The sequence below is a fragment of the Podarcis melisellensis genome (genome assembly GCF_964234715.1).
Source record: "Podarcis melisellensis genome assembly, chromosome: 14".
NCBI lineage: Eukaryota > Metazoa > Chordata > Lepidosauria > Squamata > Lacertidae > Podarcis > Podarcis melisellensis.
The window spans coordinates 49,805,365-49,824,349 of NC_138546.1; the positions used below are offsets into that span (position 1 = coordinate 49,805,365).

The 18,985-nt window shown below is 42.8% G+C and overlaps 1 protein-coding gene across 3 annotated transcripts in view; it reads left to right on the forward strand.

Moving 5' to 3' along the window:
• The first annotated feature begins 556 nt into the window (after positions 1–556).
• OTUD7A (OTU deubiquitinase 7A) overlaps positions 557–18,985 on the forward strand; it is a 129,923-nt gene continuing 111,494 nt past the window's right edge. For all 3 annotated transcript variants that reach the window (XM_081887632.1, XM_081887633.1, XM_081887636.1), the window contains exon 1: positions 557–672. The gene's annotated coding sequence lies outside the window, so the exon portion shown is untranslated. The remainder of the gene's footprint in view (positions 673–18,985) is intronic.

Genomic DNA, 18,985 nt, shown 5'->3' on the forward strand with positions numbered 1-18,985 from the left:
GCGGCGGCGGCGGGTGGGCCGGGCCTGGCTGGTGCGCCGCGGCGGCGGCGGCGACTTCATGGGGACGGAGGCGGCGGCTGGCGGAGGCGGAGGCGGCGGCGTCGCGAGCGGGGCGGAGGCGCCGGCGTCATCCTGGTCGTGACGGGCCGGCCAGCGGCGGCAGGTGAGGAGGGGCGCCTGCTCGGCTTCTGCCCTCCCTGGGGCTGGAGGCAGGCGACTGGGCGGCGGCGGCGGCGGCGGCGCGTCTCCTCCCCTCGGGCGCAGCCTCCCGGGTCGCCCCCGCCGGCCGGCCTGCCTGCCTGCCTTCGCGGCCGAGCCCAGCAGCAGCTGCAGCCGCCCGGCGGGGGAGGCGAGCGCGGGGGTCTCCTTCGCGGCGGCCGCCGCCGCTCCCTTCCTCTCCTCCTCCTCCTCCTCCTCGCTCGCCTCGCCTTTATTGGAGAGAGAGAGAGAGAGAGAGAGAGAGAGAGAGAGAGAGAGAGAGAGAGAGAGAGAGTCAGGGCAGCGGAGAGAGAAGCCGGGCGGGTTTGCGAGGGGAAGAAGGCAGTGTCTGCATTGCAGAAGCTCCGTCTCTCTCTCTCTTTCTCTCTCCCCCCCCCCGCCGCCCGCCTCTCGCAGCTGCTCGGAAATGCCTTCCTGAGCCGGGATGCTGGAGCTTGGCTCGAGGAGGAGCAGGTAAGGGGAAAGAGCCAGACTCTGCTGGACCCCGCTTGGTTTTTCAGCAAGCAAGTAAATGGCTGATGTACCAAGGTGTGTGTTGGGGGGGGGTGTATCTAGTAGGTTGGTGGACTGATCATGGCTCCCCAGCATTTGAGAAGACCCTCCGTATAGTGGAGGTGACGGGGGGGGCCCACTGGCAAAGAAAGGCTGCTAGGCCATCCTGCTGCTAGTTGCCTGCACGACCGTTGCGCTTGTTTGTGGGTCCCCATCCACATATGCACCTGGGTTGTATCCTGTTCTCTTCCTCTGCCTCCCTCTGCTGCCTGCAAAAGGCGACCTGGCAAGGATCAGAGTGAATAAGCACCTGACAGTTCTGAACAGGGGAGCAGAGTGCAATGAGCTATCATGGGCCTGTCGAACGTGATGCATCTGCAACAGCAGCTAAGAGGGAAACTGGGTTTTTGGTTTTGTGTGCATGTGTGCTTTGGCATGATTAGGATTTCTTTGAAAGTGCCACTGGATCACTGCAGAAATGTCACACCTGTAGATGTTTCTATGGAGACCCTTCTGAAGCCGAAGGTTGGGGGGGGCAGCCTGTGCCGTAGCTTCCCACCACATGCCATAGTAACGCCACAAGAGGATATGTGGCTTCACAGAAAAGGAATATGGTTCTATTTGCTACAGAAATGGTATTGGGCTCTTTGGTCTTCAGTGGTACTCTGGCAACAGAGTGTGGGAAAAGATGTTGTCACTTGACCCTTCAGATTTGGCCAGGGCCGATGATGTCATCTGGTAACAAACTCTTGTGTCTTCATCAGCCTCTTCTTTCTCCCCCTCCCCCACAACAGTGCAGTAATTAGCAACACTTAACCTGGGCCTGTGGCATACAATTAAATGCAAATAGCCAACAAATTAGAACAAAATTAATATATCTCTTTAAAAAGGTATTTCAGAATGCTTAAATTATGGAATGGATATTTGGAATGGTCTGGGTAGTTCTGCATGAAACAACTTAAGACATGATTGGTTTTAACCAGCTAGCTGTTGACGGAGCCTAGCATTCTTTCACCCTAGCAATATGAAAAAAAGTAGGTCCGTTCTAAATGAGAACTCATTTGTTTTTATATCTTGAAATTTTATATAACTCTTAAATAAGCTGGTACTTAAATGTTTGCTTGTTTTGCACTCAATCTAGAATTATTCATGTCTAATATTTGTTAATGTATACAGATAATGTCTCTCTAGCAAAAGGCCAGATTCCAGATAAGGTATGGTGGGCAATTGTCCAGTGTAGAGGACTCTCAATTCTTTTTCTCTCTCTTGACGCTTGTGAGATGCTTCTGGTAGGCCAGTGAATATAGTTGTTTGGCTTTTTTCCTGGAGGATATGAATTGGGTCCTGGCTCATTACTGGGTGTCAAGGTGCCTCTCAGGCTCATTTCCCACTCTGTTAAAACAGGGGTATCAGGAAGAGGAACAAGAAATCTTATTATTCTTGAGTCTAAAAATATAGCAGACGAGAAAAAATGTTACTTGCTCTTTTGATTTTTAAAATTATTTTCAGTGCAAATTGATCATATTGTTCCTTAATATTTTTTTAGTAATGAGATCAGAATTTGACCTCCACGTGCATAAGTATTTTGCACTGTAATGGAAGTACAGTGGTACCTTGGGGTAAGTACTTGATTCGTTCCGAAGGTCCGTTCTTAACCTGAAACTGTTCTTAACCTGAAGCACCACTTTAGCTCATGGGGCCTCCTGCTGCTGCCATGCTGCCAGAGCACGATTTCTGAAGCAAAGTTCTTAACCCGAGGTACTATTTCTGGGTTAGCGGAGGCTGTAACCTGAAGCGTATGTAACCTGAGGTACCACTGTATGTATCTCTAAGTGTAATATGTGTCTTTCTGTTTTGTCTTGTTCTTCATTTGCAGTGCTGTCTATTCGTGTCATGCACATCATGCCTATAATCCTGTACCTGCTTACTTCAGAGTAAGCTCCATTAAACTCATTGAGACTTGCTTCTGAGTAAAGGTGTAGGAGTGCTTTATGATTGTACTTCTGCTGTCTGTTTATGTCGGACAATATTCATGTATCTGTCCTTTGGCTAGGATATTTGGGCCAAGAAGGAGATACACTGAGTTGCAATGGAGGCATTTAATTCAGTCTGTCAGAAGGCTTTTATATGTTACAGGTATTTGTTTTAAGGAGCATGTACATCCCATTGAATTCGGTGGTGCTTACTCTGAGGTAGGTTGTCGGATTGCAGCCTAAGAAAATAAGTTGAGGGGAAATCTGTATTTTATCATTTGTATTTGTTTTCGTTAGACCAATAGGACTGATTCTCACCAACATGTTTGGGTGTCAGACAGAAGGAAGTTGTATCTTCATTTTTCAGTCTAGTGGTATGAAATAAACTTTCAAACTGTGGTAGAGATAAACATTTTCTCAGATATTACATTAATAATTTTGTTTTTGTTTTAAATGACACATTTTCAGTTATTGATATGGCTTTAATGGTCTGCAGTGATGACTGTTATGAAGCAAGCAAAGTCCATTAGAAATCACAGTTGTATTTCATAGAAAGTATAGTCTCATGACACCCCCTCTTAGCTCTTTGTGTCTCTGCTTATAACATTTAAGCTTTCATATGGAAGGAGTCTGGAGCTGTGGCCAGTGTTAGAAACTCAAATATATAAGGTAACTGCCAAATGGCACCATAAACCTAGGTTACGGTTGCCACAGAAGGAGGTGCCATTTCCCCCCACAATGAGCCTTATTGTTATAATTATTATTTTTCATTTCATTTCTATACCAACACATTAAAAATCAAATAAAACAATCCCAAATAAAACAAATTCTAGCTTCAAGGAAAATATTTCAGATGCTTCTCTAAGTGACATTTTGCTTTCCCCATATTTATTTATCTACTTAATTTATAGAGCTGTCCCATAGCAGAAGCCAGTGTGGTTAGAGTGTTGGACTAGGACCTGGGAGATGAGGGTTCAAATCTCCACTCAGTCATGAAGCTCACTGGGCCAGTCACAACTTCTTAACCTACCTCACAGGGTCATTGTAGAGATTAACTGAGGAGGGAAGAGAACCATGTATTCTTTGGAGGAAAAGGTGGGATATAAATAAGCGCTTCTGCTTACCTGCTTAAGAAAGAAGAGGGGCCAGCCAGGTGGAGATGCCCATTGCCAACCTGGCATCCAGGTATCTCCAGGATGCAGTTGGACCCACGGCAGTTGCAAATCGTGCCCAGCTAATTGTGAACACTGGCTGGCACTCTCCAACACATCCTTGGGAGGTTTGAATAGGTGAGAGCATTCCTTTACATACGGTATGCCCTTTCATTATGTAGTAATGGAAAGATCTCTCTTCCAGTCCCTCTTCAGCCAGACCTGAGTGGATAAATTATAGTATAAGAAAGCTGGGCTTACTTTCAACTCCAGCCATAAATATTCCATCCCTAGTGCTTTTCTGAATGGTGAAATTGGAGCAATAATGACCTCACAGGCTTTTTTCTATTTGGAGGCTGATCCTAAGACTGAAGTACCTCACCAGACTCCTGTGTAAGCTTAGCAGTCGTGGGATAAACGGAGAAGCAGAGTGTAGAACTCAATGGAAAGTTCTCCCAATGGAGAAATGTTGAAAATGGAATCCTTCAAAGATTGATATTGGGACTTATGGTTTTTAACCTGTGCATAAATGACCTAGAGTTAGGGTAAGCAGCAAGATAACCAAGCTTGCTACTGATACAAAATTGTTCAGAGTGTTTAATGCAAAAAGGGATTGTGTAGAGGCCCAGCAGTAAAATGGCAAATGAAATTCAGTGTAAGCAAATGTAAAGTGATGCCCATTGGGATGCCCATGGCGAATGAAGAGGAACAAGAGCTTGAGGTCATAATGGATAGCTCAATCATGAAGTTGACCCAGCTCTGAATTCCCTCTTAGGCATAATTAGGAAAGCAGTATATTCCTTTTCTTATCACAATCCTGTTATACAGCCACATTTCAAATACAGAACATAGTTCTGGTTACCTCACCTCATAAAGGATATTGTGGAGCTGGAAAAGTTTCTGAAGAGGGTAACAAGAATTATCATGGGCTGGGAGCAACTCTCCTATGAGGATATGTGATAACATTTGGTTTAGAGAACAGGGAAGTAAAAGGAGACATAAAGGAGGGGCATAAGATTATTCCTGGTGTGGAGAAATGGATATAGAGAAGTTTTTCTCTTTCTCTCATCACACTAGAACACAGGGCCATCCAAAGAAGAAGAAAATAAAGTACTTCTTCACACAGTACATACTTTGTGTAATTTGCTGCCACGTGATTTAGTGATGGTCACCAACTTGGATGGCTTTAGACAAATTAATGGAGGATCAGGGTCTCTTGCAAATGCCATCTTCTCAGGAGGTCCCTTGTGCACAATATAGGAATCAAGTCTTTAGTGCTCTATAACCTCCCCTTTGGAGTTCCCTCCTGTTAAATATTAGATAGGTGCTGCCTTCGTTGCCTTTTCAGCACCTGCTGAAGGCCTTCCTCTTTCAACAAGCCTTATACAGTGGTACCTCTGGTTACGTACTTAATTCCTTCTGGAGGTCTGTTCTTAACCTGAAACTGTTCTTAACCTGAAGCACCACTTTGGCTAATGGGGCCTCCTGCTGCTGCCGCCGTGTGATTTCTGTTCTCATCCTGAAGCAAAGTTCTTAACCCGAGGTAATATTTCTGGGTTAGTGGAGTCTGTAACCTGAAGCGTCTGTAACCTGAAGTGTATGTAACCCGAGGTACCACTGTAATGGGAGATATTTTCCAGTATGCATCTGTATTGGAATTGTTTTTAGTTTCTTTAAGATGTTTTGTTTTGCTGCTTGTGTGTTTGCTACTCTGGAATCCTTTTGGGGGGAAGAGTGGGATATAAATTTAATACACAGAACAAATAATCAAATAATAAATACGGCTATCAAGAACTACAATCAAGGGAAGTATTAGTACTGCTCCATTCCTCCTTGGTCAGACCACAGTTTAAGAAGAATATGGACAAGAAGAATATAGAGAAGTTGGAACGTGTGCAGAGGAGGGTGACCAAGAGGATCAAGGGTCTGGAAACCAAGCCATACGAGGAACAGTTGAAGGAACGGGGTATGTTTAGCCTGGAAAAAAGGAGACTGAGAGGAGATACAATAGCCATCCTTATCTGAAGGGCTGCCACATGGAAGAGGGAACAAGCTTGTCTTCTGCTTCAAGTTATAGGACAGGAGATTCTGACCAAACATCAGAAAGAACTTTCTGACAGTAAGAGCTGTTCGACAGTGGAATGGACTCCCTTGGGAGTTTGTGCACTCTCCTTCACTGGAGGTTTTAAAGCAAAGTTTGGATGGCCCTGTGTCATGGAGGCTTTAGCTGAGATTCCTGCACTGGGGTCCCTTGCAACTCTACCATTCTATGATTCTACTAGCTATGCTGAATATGTTCTCTCTCCACTAGTGGAGGTCGTATGCCTCTGTATACCAGTTGTATACTCAAGTAGGACTCACAAGTGGGCAGAATGCCACGGCATCCTACTTGTAAGCTTCCAATATCTGGTTGGTCAGGGCTCTTCCTAGGTTCTCACCCACAGTTATGGTAGCACATCACAAAATATGTGTAGTTGTAGATGGTTTATCCAGTGCAAATGTTTAGTGATGGAGTTGCAAGTATATAGTATAAGAATTTTTAAAAATACGTTATATTGTGTGTAATAACCTTATTGTACTTTTAGGCCTGCGGTTCAATCTGCATCTGAATGGTGCTGGATGGGGGAATTTTTAATTTTTCCATCTTACTGAATGCCTCACTTTATTAAGAATTTGCTTTACTGTGTTGCCTTAAGTAAAATGAATTAATGCTTTAGAACGAAAAATCAGTGGTTTTAAAATTCATTCTTCAAAAGAGCTGGTAGAAAGCAGCGAAAGCAGCAATCTGTATTTTATTAAGGAGGAAGATTGGAACTTGGTCAGTGAATCTTTCATAATTTAAGGCTGCGGCTTCCCTTCTTTTTTTCAATTTTTAAAAGACTTTTTAGATTGAGATATTGGTCATGTCATATTGAACCACAGCTTAATTAAACTCTGTTTTAATTTGAACAAGACCATGCTTTGCTTCCATTTCAGCCCACCGAGAAGGAGATCAGAGACTGGCTTGCTAAGAGTGAAGCAGCATTCATGGTTTGTCTGCTAACAAACCACAATGTTAATTCAAGGATTGTTGGAAGACAAGCAAGTAAGGAATGTTGGTTTGCATGCTGCTATAGCTCCTGGCACACTGGTGAAAAGAGTGGGCGAGGAGCAAAGTGCACTTTTACTTTATTTTATTTGTTTGCTGTCCTTAAAATGAGTCAAGGACAATGAACATCAATCATATAAAATATACAAAATGTTTTATACAATACAGTAAACTAAAATTATATAAAACAAAACAGCACCTTTAAGAATTTTAATTCCTCATTTAAAACAAATATTTGTAAGTTGCTGATGAGGAGCCATCCACTTATGTATCAGATTGTGGCAGCCTGAGCAAATAACAATGTTTTCAGTTGGTGTATGAAACCTAACTGTGTGTGGGACAGATACACTTCTAAATGTGGATCCTTCCAGAGTTGGGTCCCTAAAACAGATAAAGCTTTTCTATACATCCCTTCAACCCCAGACTTGGTGGGGAATGCCAGCAGAGCCCCCACCCCCTTAGGTTTTGAATTGGTTGGTAGTGGAGGAGGTGCTCCTGCAGATATTTGGGGCCCAAGCTGTATATCATTTTGCAAACCACCGTTGACACTTATATCAAGCCTAGTAGCATACAGGCAGCTGTTGCAGAACGTTGCAAGGTGAGCCTACCTCATTGAACCAGTTCATAACTTGGCAGCCACATTCTGTCATAGTTGCTGGTTCTGGGCCATTTTCAAGTGTAGCTCCATGTGGAGCACATTGCAATAATCCAAACATGAGGTCACTGAAGTATGGATTTCAGCTAGCAGGATCTCACAGTCCAGGAATGGGTCTACCTAGTGAAAGGCTCTACCTGCCACCTAGACCTCCAATGACGACTCTTCATCAGTGCCCACAAACGGTAAACCTGCTCCATCCAGGGGGAGTGCTGCTCCACTCAAACAGAGCATCTTACCAATTATCAGCATTTTCTGCTTTTATCCTTGCACTTCAGAATGCCTTTCCCTCTGCCATATGTGAAATATTATCAGTTGTTTGCTTCAGAGGTCTTATAATACTGTATCTTTTTGTGCAGTTTCCCTGATTCCTAGGATTATCACTAGAATTCTGTTTTTAACGGTTTTATGATACTTTACTGTGTTTATGTTGATTTCTATTGTTTGAACACTGCTTGGAAATGTTTAAATCAGTAGCTTAAAAATAAAAGGGTAAAGGTAAAGGATCCCTGACAGTTAAGTCCAGTTGCAAACGGAGCCAGCGTTTGTCCACAGACATTTTTCCCAGGTCATGTGGCCAGCATGCCTAAGCTGCTTCTGGCGAATCAGAGCAGCGCACAGAAACGCCATTTACCTTCCCGCCAGAGCGGTACCTATTTATCTACTTGCACTTTGAAGTGCTTTCGAACTGCTAGGTTGGCAGGAGCAGAGACTGAGCAACGGGACCTTACCCCGTCGCGGGGATTTGAACTGCCAACCTTCCGATCGGCAAGTCCAAGCCGCACAGTGGTTTAGACCACAGCACCCCCGTGTCCCTTAGTTTAAAAATAGATTTAAGTAAATAAATTTTAGCAGAGCAGGGATGAGGAACCTGTGGTCGTGCAGATGTTAGTTGGCAAACCCTAGAACCCTTAGATTGCTAAGATCTCAAGAAATGTCTTTTTATTTAGAAGCCTCTTGTGCTTTATTAGCAAACCTTTTGGGGCAGGGATCTTGTCTTTTTCTTTTTTTGTTTATGCAACTTTATAAAGCACCATTTACCTGGTTATGCTGTTTAAACAGTAAAAGTGTCATTTAATCTTTTTTTTAAAATGTAGCGTACAAAATAGTGTAGTGCAAGTTGCTGAAAGGAAATAGTGTTAGTTGAAAGAGATTTGGAATGGAATGTACCAAAGTTCTTAAAGAAAGCAGCATTGCCTCATGGAGCTCTCTCTAGACACCTTGGGAAAGCTATTCTGTTGCTTCATTCAAGGGAAGGAGAGAGGGCACTTTTTGCTACAGGGAGTCTGCCTAACTAATGTGCATCTCATTTAAGTGTAGTACCTCATAGTTCCTTCCTTCATAAGGGAGGCCTTTGGGAAATGACTGTACTTACTGAGGTCCGCAATTCTTCCTGCTTAAAGTGTTTTGTGTTTACTTTAATTTTCAGTTGTAGTGAATGCCTTTCATTGCTCTGTTCTGTGATGAAAATTGTCTATAGGATGGAATTTTGAAAAATACTTTCCCATTTGCTAGTGTTTGGGGAACTCTACTCATTTCCTTTCCTGCAGTATCTGTCTCCAGGGGCCATCAGAATATTGGAGTTAGCAAATGCAGTCATCGTGGGATGTGTGTGTGTTGTTAATTAAATAGTTGATATTACAACTGGAAGGAAATAAAGAGTGATTGTAACATAACTGGTCAAAGCAGACAAAAGGAAAACACCAGGTACAGAGGATATACAGTAGTAGCAACAGCTTGTCCAACAGCTGCTCCTTTTCACCCAATCCTAGGGTGAGTCTATATGATCATTGCCAGTGGAGAAAGCATGTCACAAGTTGAGAATTTTCTAATTATCTCATAGTTGTTTGTTTTAATGAATATGCCCCACCCATGTGATGAAAATAATTGTGATGATTTACATTGAGACTTTATCTGTCCCTGATGAGATGAATTTGCGTATTGGATTTACAGTACAATTGCAATTTACGCACATTTAACACATGTGATTTCAACTTTATATGAATGAAATCTGTCCGGTTGAAATCACACAAATTAAATGCACAGAAAGCTTAAAAGCTCCTTTTGCTCAGGGTTCTTTTAACACAGAAAGAGCTTTTAAGTTCTCAGGTTTGCTTCCGAGGATCTTGGAGGGTTTTGCGAGATCTCTTAGGGACATGGATGACACTGTGAGATCTGCCTTCCTTAGGGAGCAAGGTCCGCTCAGCACACGGCTCCAGAAAGGTAAGGATGGTCACACAGGGCGATTCCAAGGTTTCAGTATACATGTTTTTGCGTATACGGACCATCCCCGAGTTGTAACCCCTGCACAAGACACAATGGTACTGTATTTGGTTTTTAGTGTATATGTGCGTGCTTTTAGAATGCAATGCATTTCAACATTCTACTCTGAATGGAAATGCAGAATAAAAATATGATTGAAAAATAAGAGAGTTTTTTTTTTAAAAAAAACAACCTATTTTTTGTTATTGTTTATCGTCAGCTCTAGATAATCCCCACCCTGATCAAGAACACATGGGTCAGATGGCCATGTTTTTCAAAATTATAGCTTAGTAATTCAACTTCCCTGAAAAATGAAAAGGCCCTGTTAATGTTAGTTTACCTGGGATAGGCTATAAGTGTTCCTCAGGAACTTTGATTTATTTCAGAAGGTGAATAATATTGCGAAACCCTGAGAATTTAAGCAGATTTAAAAATCACATCTTATGTTTTATGTGTTTCAGATTTAATTCTTAAGGGAGACTTCTCTGAACCTTCCACTTAAATGTTAAGGGCCAAACTAAGCAGTTGAAGGCTGCAATCCTATACACTTTTACCTGGAATAGGATTGCACTGCAAGTAATGTTAGAAACTGAGATATAAAAGCTAGGTGCCAAATGGCATCTTAAACCTAGGTTTCAGTTGCCACAATGATATGGCTAGGCATATATATTTTTTACTCAATTAGAAAAGCAAATGAAGAAAAGGTGTGGGATTTAACTGAAGATGGAATAAACGCTGTGCACAAAAGACAAGTTATTTTAGAACAAAGAAGCAATCAAGTGGAAAAGCAGTCCAGAAGAGATGTGACTGCAGTTTCATTCTAGCAAAAGTAAAAACCAAGCCTCTTTTACTTAATTAGAGCAGGATGTTTTCAAAAACCTGTATTTTTATAAATTTGTGAACAACTTCGCATAGAGAATTTATTTGGGTTGGGTTGTTTTTTGTTGTTGTTTTTTTGCAATTTGTGGTATTTGGAGGGTTGAAACCAGCCATACCAAAACAGGTTATACAGTGGAACTTAAATTTAGGCATGTATAGGGCAGTAGCACCCAGTGAACTCCATGGCTGAGTAAGGATTTGAACCCAGGTCTCCCAGGTCGTAGACCTACAAACACTCTAACCACTACATGACACTGGCTCTCACTGAGGTAAACCTTTTTTCTTCTACATTTTGTAGAGTCGCAGCTTCTCTGATAGGTGGAGCTGTCAGTGAGGGACACTGTCTCACTGTGTCCACTCATGCCCACATGATTATTTGCAAAATGCAAATGTTTTTGTTTCTGTAAAGCAAGGCCCTTCCCTGTAAATCAGTGGTGGCCAAACTCAGCCCTCCAGATGTTTTGGGACTACAATTCCCATCATCCCTGACCACTGGTTCTGTTAGCTAGGGATGATGGGAGTTGTAGTCTCAAAACATCTGGAGGGCCAAGTTTGGCCACCACTGCTGTAAATGGTACAGGAACACTCCTGCAAATCTTTTAAAAAGAAGGGTAATGCTCCACCATTTCAAAATCCTTGGTTTCTTTGAAGGTTTGCCCCCACCCCAAATTACCATTGCAGCTGTAGTGTGTTAACTCAATAAGTGTGGATGGGAGGAAATCTTTGGGAAATCTTTGCACGTTGTTGTTTTTTAAAGCGACCCTTTTATATTGATAACTAGGATTTAGCATGAAAATCCTCATAGGTGGTTGATACAAACCCTAGCATATCATTTCTTCTGACATAAAAGAAATGGAGTTTCCTTAAGAAGAGGCACTTCTTTATTTCATTTTTCACTTCCAGTAAAGAAATGTAAGTAATACTGACCACTTGTAATTTGAATTATAAAATGTTGATAGATCATCCTGGCATCCCTTGCACTTAAAAGATCATACAATTATATCCCCCTTTCTTCTGTTTCTCAAAGATTCAATTTTATAGCATGTGCGCCAGTTTAGAGCTTGTTTCCCACACTGCAAAACTATAATTTTCTCTTTGAACAGCCTTATCTCCCCTCCTGCTCCCCCCACCCCGCAAGAGAGAAGCAATCCATTTGCTTGCATACTACCTGCACAGATTGCTCTTTAAGGGGAGAGCTGAAAAGCAGGGTGCTCCCTGCCCCCTCCCCTCCTGCAAGAGAGAAGCAATCCATTTAACTCTTCCCAGTTTGCAAACCATTTGTTTGCAAATTGTACAACAATGGAAATGTTCCCTCTTCAGCAAATCAACAGGAGAGAGCCTGTGGAAAGGGAGCCTTTGGCTCTCCTGCCCAGCCAGAGGAGATCTCTATTGCAAACCATGTGACTGGAAATCTCAATTTGGTCTCAAGAGGGCGGTTCTGAGTCATGACTGGCAACTGAGTCATGACTGGCAACTGAGTCATGACTGGCAACTGAGTCATGACTGGCAAAAAAAAAGAGAGGCACAAATACAAGGTGGGTGACACCTGGCTTGAGAGCAGTACATGTGAAAAGGATCTAGGAGTCTTGGTTGACCACAAACTTGACATGAGCCAACAGTGTGACGCGGCAGCTAAAAAAGCCAATGCAATTCTGGGCTGCATCAATAGGAGTATAGCATCTAGATCAAGGGAAGTAATAGTGCCACTGTATTCTGCTCTGGTCAGACCTCACCTGGAGTACTGTGTCCAGTTCTGGGCACCACAGTTCAAGAAGGACACTGACAAACTGGAACGTGTCCAGAGGAGGGCAACCAAAATGGTCAAAGGCCTGGAAACGATGCCTTATGAGGAATGGCTAAGGGAGCTGGGCATGTTTAAGCCTGGAGAAGAGGAGGTTAAGGGGTGATATGATAGCCATGTTCAAATATATAAAAGGATGTCACATAGAGGAGGGAGAAAGGTTGTTTTCTGCTGCTCCAGAGAAGCGGACACGGAGTAATGGATCCAAACTACAAGAAAGAAGATTCCACCTAAACATTAGGAAGAACTTCCTGACAGTAAGAGCTGTTTGACAGTGGAATTTGCTGCCAAGGAGTGTGGTGGAGTCTCCTTCTTTGGAGGTCTTTAAGCAGAGGCTTGACAACCATATGTCAGGAGTGCTCTGATGGGGTTTCCTGCTTGGCAGGGGGTTGGACTCGATGGCCCTTGTGGTCTCTTCCAACTTTATGATTCTATGATTCTAACTGGTTCATTTTGGCGACTGGTTAATTTTGAGTGCTGACTGCAAGACACAAAGATGCAGACCTACAATAAAATGTTGCAAGTGTATCCCCAGCCTATAACAGCCAGTCCAGGGTAGAGTTTTTAAATCTCATGTTATGAACCCCAGACCTTAATGCTAATCACCAGGCTACCTTCAAGGTACTAGGGGGTCAAGGAGGTTGGTTCATCCTTTCTTCCTCCTTTTCATCATACAGTAGATGCTTTAGAAATCCCATGGCTCAGCTGCCCTTAGTCTTTCTTAGGCACACACTCCCTTACCAACTTCCAGTTTATTTAGACCCAATTTTTTCCTTCCATGTGGTAGAAGTGAGAGCTGCACATAGAAAACAAGAGAGGAATCTAGGGTATAGAAGCCTACCCTGATAAGGATGCACTGCAGTATTGGAGATACACTGTACTATTTTATTCTTTTGATGAAGGGTAGTATATAAATTTAATTAATAATAATAATAATAATAATAATAATAATAATAATTATTATTATTATTATTGTTATTGTGGTGAGGCTTTACTTGTTTATTTTTTAAAAGCAGTCTTTTTGTTACACACGCAGGCTTAGGTCGAGAGACAGCGGAGTCCACCTCTGGGGGTGAAGTCAAATTGCTGGGTTAGCAACCCCCAAGTGCCCTCCCCAGCATCCAGGCCTGGGTGGTGTGTGTGGCGGTGCTGGGCTGGCCAGAGGACAAGGGTCCTCCCTGCTGTGGTCCGTAGGAAAGCAGAGCAAGATGTTTGGCACTAGCTGTGCAGGAGTGCCTGGAAGGCGGCATGCAGGGCGCCACCCAACCCCCTTAGGGATTGGATTTGTGTTGAGCTATTTCTTCTCCCAAAGATATCCCACAAAGCAGTGGATGTTTTGGATAATAGTTTTTCTTTTCCTAGATGGGCTACTTTCCCAGGGCGACGAGCCGCATCTGCCCTCACTTTGCTCTATAGCACATGCAGCAGGGCTGAGCAATGTCTGGCTTTCAACATTGTGATATATCACCAGTTAAACCAGGCATAGGCAAACTCGGCCCCCCAGATGTTTAGGGACTACAATGCCCATCATCCCTAGCTAACAGGACCACCTGGAGGGCTGAGTTTGCCTATGCCCGAGTTAAGCATTGCAATATACCAGTGTATCATGATAGAAATATGTAGAGGAAAACAGGGTAATATCCTGGCTATTTAGGGGTCTAAAAATGAAACATTTTTTCTTACCTTTAACATGCTGCTGCAACTATTACAGTGGTACCTTGAGTTACAAACGCCTTAGGTTACAAACGCTTCAGGTTACAAACGCTTCAGGTTACAAACTCTGCTAACCTGGAAGAGTTACCTCGAGTTGAGAACTTTGCCCCAGGATGAGAACAGAAATGGTGTGCTGGCGGTGCAGCGGCAGGAAGAGGCCCCATTAGCGAAAGCACGCCTCTAGTTTCAGGTTAAGAACGGACCTCTGGAATGAATTAAGTTCATAACTAGAGGTACCACTGTATTTTATAGTACAGAGCAACAGGGGTGGCAGGAATTATGGGAGAAGTGATGACCGGATCCACATTTTCCACCAGATCATGATTTTTTGTGTAGCACACATGTACATAGTGACTCAGGATGTATCGCCATGTTGAATATTATGAAACTGTTACCACGGTTTGGATTTCAAACAGATTTGGACAATGTATTGATACAACGCCCAGCCCTAATGTGCAGAAACTGCCTTCTTGACCTACTCTTGGGCTCATCCAGTCCATCCACTGGAGCCTGTCTTCACATGCAAGGGAAGTTCCTAACTCACAGAGGGTTTGAGTCCCTTCAGCTGCCCACACCTGGTTTAACTGGCCAATCAAAGCCATTCCTGGGATTGTGGCCACTCTTGCAGGCTGGCAGTGCAGGGTGGGGATCAAAGCTGGGCAAACGACCCCAGAAGGAGCCCACCAGAGGTGCTACCCCTCCCCCAACACCCCATATACCCCTTGTTGAGCAACAAGAGCTCTAGCAACTTTGTTGTTGTTGAACATAAAGTTGTTATACCACTGATTAAAAAAAATACATGTGTTCATGATTTACTCAGATGTGTTCATTTTTAAATAATTGAACACAAAAGTCTTTCCTAGGTTTTTTAAAAATTCAAGTAAAACTAAGCCATGCTTTGAATATCAAACAGTATTTTTGAAGATCAAGGAAGCTATTACTTTAGTCTTAATTTCCGCAAATAAATATAATTACAATAATTTTTTAACCAAAATGTTAATGAATCGTGTAAGGAGGATAAAGAAAAACAGGCATTGAAGACTTTCAGATACAAGTTTTTAAGAATAATTAGTATTTGTCACAGTTTCATGCAGCTGTTGATTTTTTGATCGGACACCTAAACTGTTGTAGTTGTGAGAACTGCAACAATCACATGAGAGCTGCTTCTGCACATAAATGGTAAACAAATCAATTGGCAATCTCAACTAATGATGTGTGTTGGCCCTTTGAGGCTAGGGCAGGTATTAATTCCCTATATAGCAAATAGTTAAGAAGGTCAAGGGAGTGTACAAACACCATGAAGTACTTTTACTAAATCAAATTTATTCAGTTTGCCTTTCTGGTGTGGAAATCCAAACCAGTTAAAATAACTTTAGTTTTAAATACTTTAAAATACTAGCCATACAAATCTGAACAATAATAAATACAAGCGAAAGGGGTATCGTGCCACAAATAATGGTCTCTATTTAGATCTCTGCGTCTCCCTTACAGTTCATGGCTACATTGTCCAAAGTCTTATTGAGTCTATATTGTTGTGAGTGCAAAGGAAGTTGTGAACCATGTGCATGTTGGACATTGAATATCTTTTGTAAATGAGGGCTATGGGAGTTAGTCAAAAAGTTGCTTCTTCTGGGTGAATGTAGTATGTCTGGGAGAAAAACCGTTTTCACTACAAATGCCCTTTAATAGTAGTGGGTAGGTTTTCACACTGGTGGTGAGTCTGGAAGTTCTTGAGATTCACACTTTCACATTCATCATAATTTTTGATTTTGAGAGTGTGGTGATAAAATACAACTGTGATCTTTGCTTTGTTAAATTAGGTCATTGAATATATTGCTTTCTAAATACAAATAGAAGCACCAGAGAGCCTTCAAATGTAGTTAAAATATCTTATAAAAACATTAGACTTCACCCTGATCTGTATTCAGGACTTTGTCCTCCCCCCTTCCCCTCCCTCCTTCCTCCCTTTCCCTTGATCAAAGAGGGCAGGTTACTTCTGAGCATTTCTCACAGTGATGAATGGCTGGTTCACATAATTTTGTGCTTGTGTCCAGTGCCAGCTGACCTTGGGCATGGACACAGATGCATGGGAAGTGAAATGTTATATATGAACCGGACAATCACAGATGTAGATCTGCAGCCATTTCTGTTCTTGCCACAGCCATTCAGTCTCATTAATGTCAGTGGATTGGTGAAATTGATTAGCCCAGCTAGCAATTGTCTTATATCCCAATCTGTGCCACTTTTTATGGAAAACTTCAAAAATAAAACTATTTTCAAAACAAATGATATATTAACACTGCATGTTTGTTGACATAATGTCACCTTAAGAACAGAAAAGGAGTTTTGCTGAATAAGACCAGTCTAGCCCATCATTCTGTTCCCTCTGTCCCTGCTCACCAACGACTAGTATGCTGCTTCTGATTCTGAAAATAACACCTAGCCAACCTGCATAGTAGCCATTGATAGCCTTTTCCTCCATGGGTTAATGCAGTTCCCTTTTAATATAAGCTACTTATTGCCATCACATTTTGTGGTAGGGGTGGGGTGGTTAAAGTTATTATTTGATATAAAATGTGTTTTGTTGCCCTTTATACCAGAGGAAATGATTTTAAAAATGAGGGAATATGAAAACTGAGAGTGATGAGCATCAATTCTTTTAGGATCCTTGAAAGCATTTTAAAACCACTGTAATAAAAGCTTAAATGAATTGCTGGAAAAGGTTTGAACAATTATAAGAGGATGCCAGTTTGGTTAACGAACAGAATGAAGGAAGCTGTAAAAGGTAAGAGGGCTTCCTTTAAAATTAGGAAGTCATATGAGCAAAATATGAAAGAGCATGAATTTTGGCCAAAAAAAGAGTAAGTTGACAAGTTGGGAATAAAACAGATTTTGGAGATTTATTACTTAAAAAAGCTACAACAAACAAGAGCAAGAGCGACAGAATCACTTGGAGAGAACTGGAGTTTAGGATACATGGGAGTCATGTCCACTGATCTTTCTAGGCTGCTTTTCAACTTTTCCCTCACTTTGCGATAGAGCCTTCTGCGCTAGGCTACCGTACCTTGTTAGTGTGACTCTTGGAAGTGGGGGCACTACCCAAAACCTCTCCCATGCCCCTCTCATGCCATTAGCTCTTCAGATGACATTTTGCTCTTTATGCCTGTTTTCAGACGTTGGGTATTATTTATGTCTGAGGTCTTTTCTGTAGTGTGTTACTTGGAGGTCACGTGCTCATTCTTGATTTTATAAAAGTGGTAAAACAACCTTATTTAAAAGGCCTTTGGGGTTTTTGAAGGAATTGCAGCAGTTTTATGAATTTCTGCTACAGTACTTGTTTTATTCTTTGGTAGACCTGGGTATACCTGTATCAATACATCACCCTGCACCGGTATGAGGGCCGGAGCCTGGGGGCTGCTTCACCCAGCGCTATATTGCGGCTGAAGCAGCCCCTCTCCTGAGTCCCTCTGCCACCGGAGGGTGAAGTCGCCACAGCGCTCTGGCCCTGATACCGCAGAGGGAGGAGCACGCTGACATGGGGAGCCACTGGAGCCCATGCAGCTTGTTCCTCCCTTCTTTAAATTTTTCCACTGAGGGGCGTGCGACTTTAGTGAAGCCCCCACTCCGACTTTTCCGATGAGCTGGAGGCAGGGGGCTTGATCAGCTGAGAAGTGGGCTTCCTTGAACCACCTGCTTCTCAGTCAATCAAGCCCCCCCCCCACTGGCTCATGTGAGGTAAAGTGGGGGCTTTGTTAAACTGCTCCGCTGAGGGGCGTGCGGCTGCCCACACCCTTCAGCAGAGCAGTTTAAAGAAACCGGCCACCTGTGTCACCTGCTTCAGTCCCTTAGCCCGGACAGGCAGACGCTGGAGGAGGAGTCGGAATCTTTGCCCCGTTCCTTGCGGGGCCGGGCTCCTTCCATGCGCTGGGCGCTGGAGGAGGCTGCAGATTTGCCTGCCTGGCCTTGACAGAAATAGGCAGAAGCTGCGCACGGTGATGCTAATGGTTTCTTTGGCCGGCAACTGCCTTCTTCCTCCCCGCTTCCTTTCCGACATCTTAATATACAGCCATATCGCGAAGTTTAGCTGGTGGTCTATTATGATGTTGGAAAACAGATATCAGCCAGCCTTATTCTTATTACTGGAATTTTAATACTATAAGCTATTGAACAACACTATTGATGTGCATTTTCATTGATTAACAGTTGCATAGATTACCAGTGTGCTGGAGAGATAGGATATACTTTTTAGAAATAAATACATTAATACAATAATAGAGACTAAGTGGAAATGTGATGCAAATTGCCAGATGGAAAGGAAGAGAGGTTGATTGTGTTTCTTATGAATGGTGTTCCCCTTTTTTGTGTATAACTAGCAGAAAACTGATTTTTAAATTCTGTTGTTAGGACTGCTTTTTGTCTTATTAAGCCAGGCATCCCCAACCTGCGGCCCTCCAGATGTTTTGGCCTACAACTCCCATGATCCCTAGCTAACAGGACCAGTGGTCAGGGATGATGGGAATTGTAGTCCAAAGCATCTGGAGGGCCGAAGGTTGGGGATGCCTGTATTAAGGCTATAAGTGACAGAAAAGAGAATGTTGTGGGGTTGAGTTCAGCTCAGTATGTAGAGAGAACACACTACTGGTTGAAATAGAAAGGGTATTAGGATTTGCGTTAAACATTGTTTTTCATACCAACAACATAGCCTTAGTAGGACTTAAAAACAGAATTGTCTGAGCATTCTTACTGTGCTGG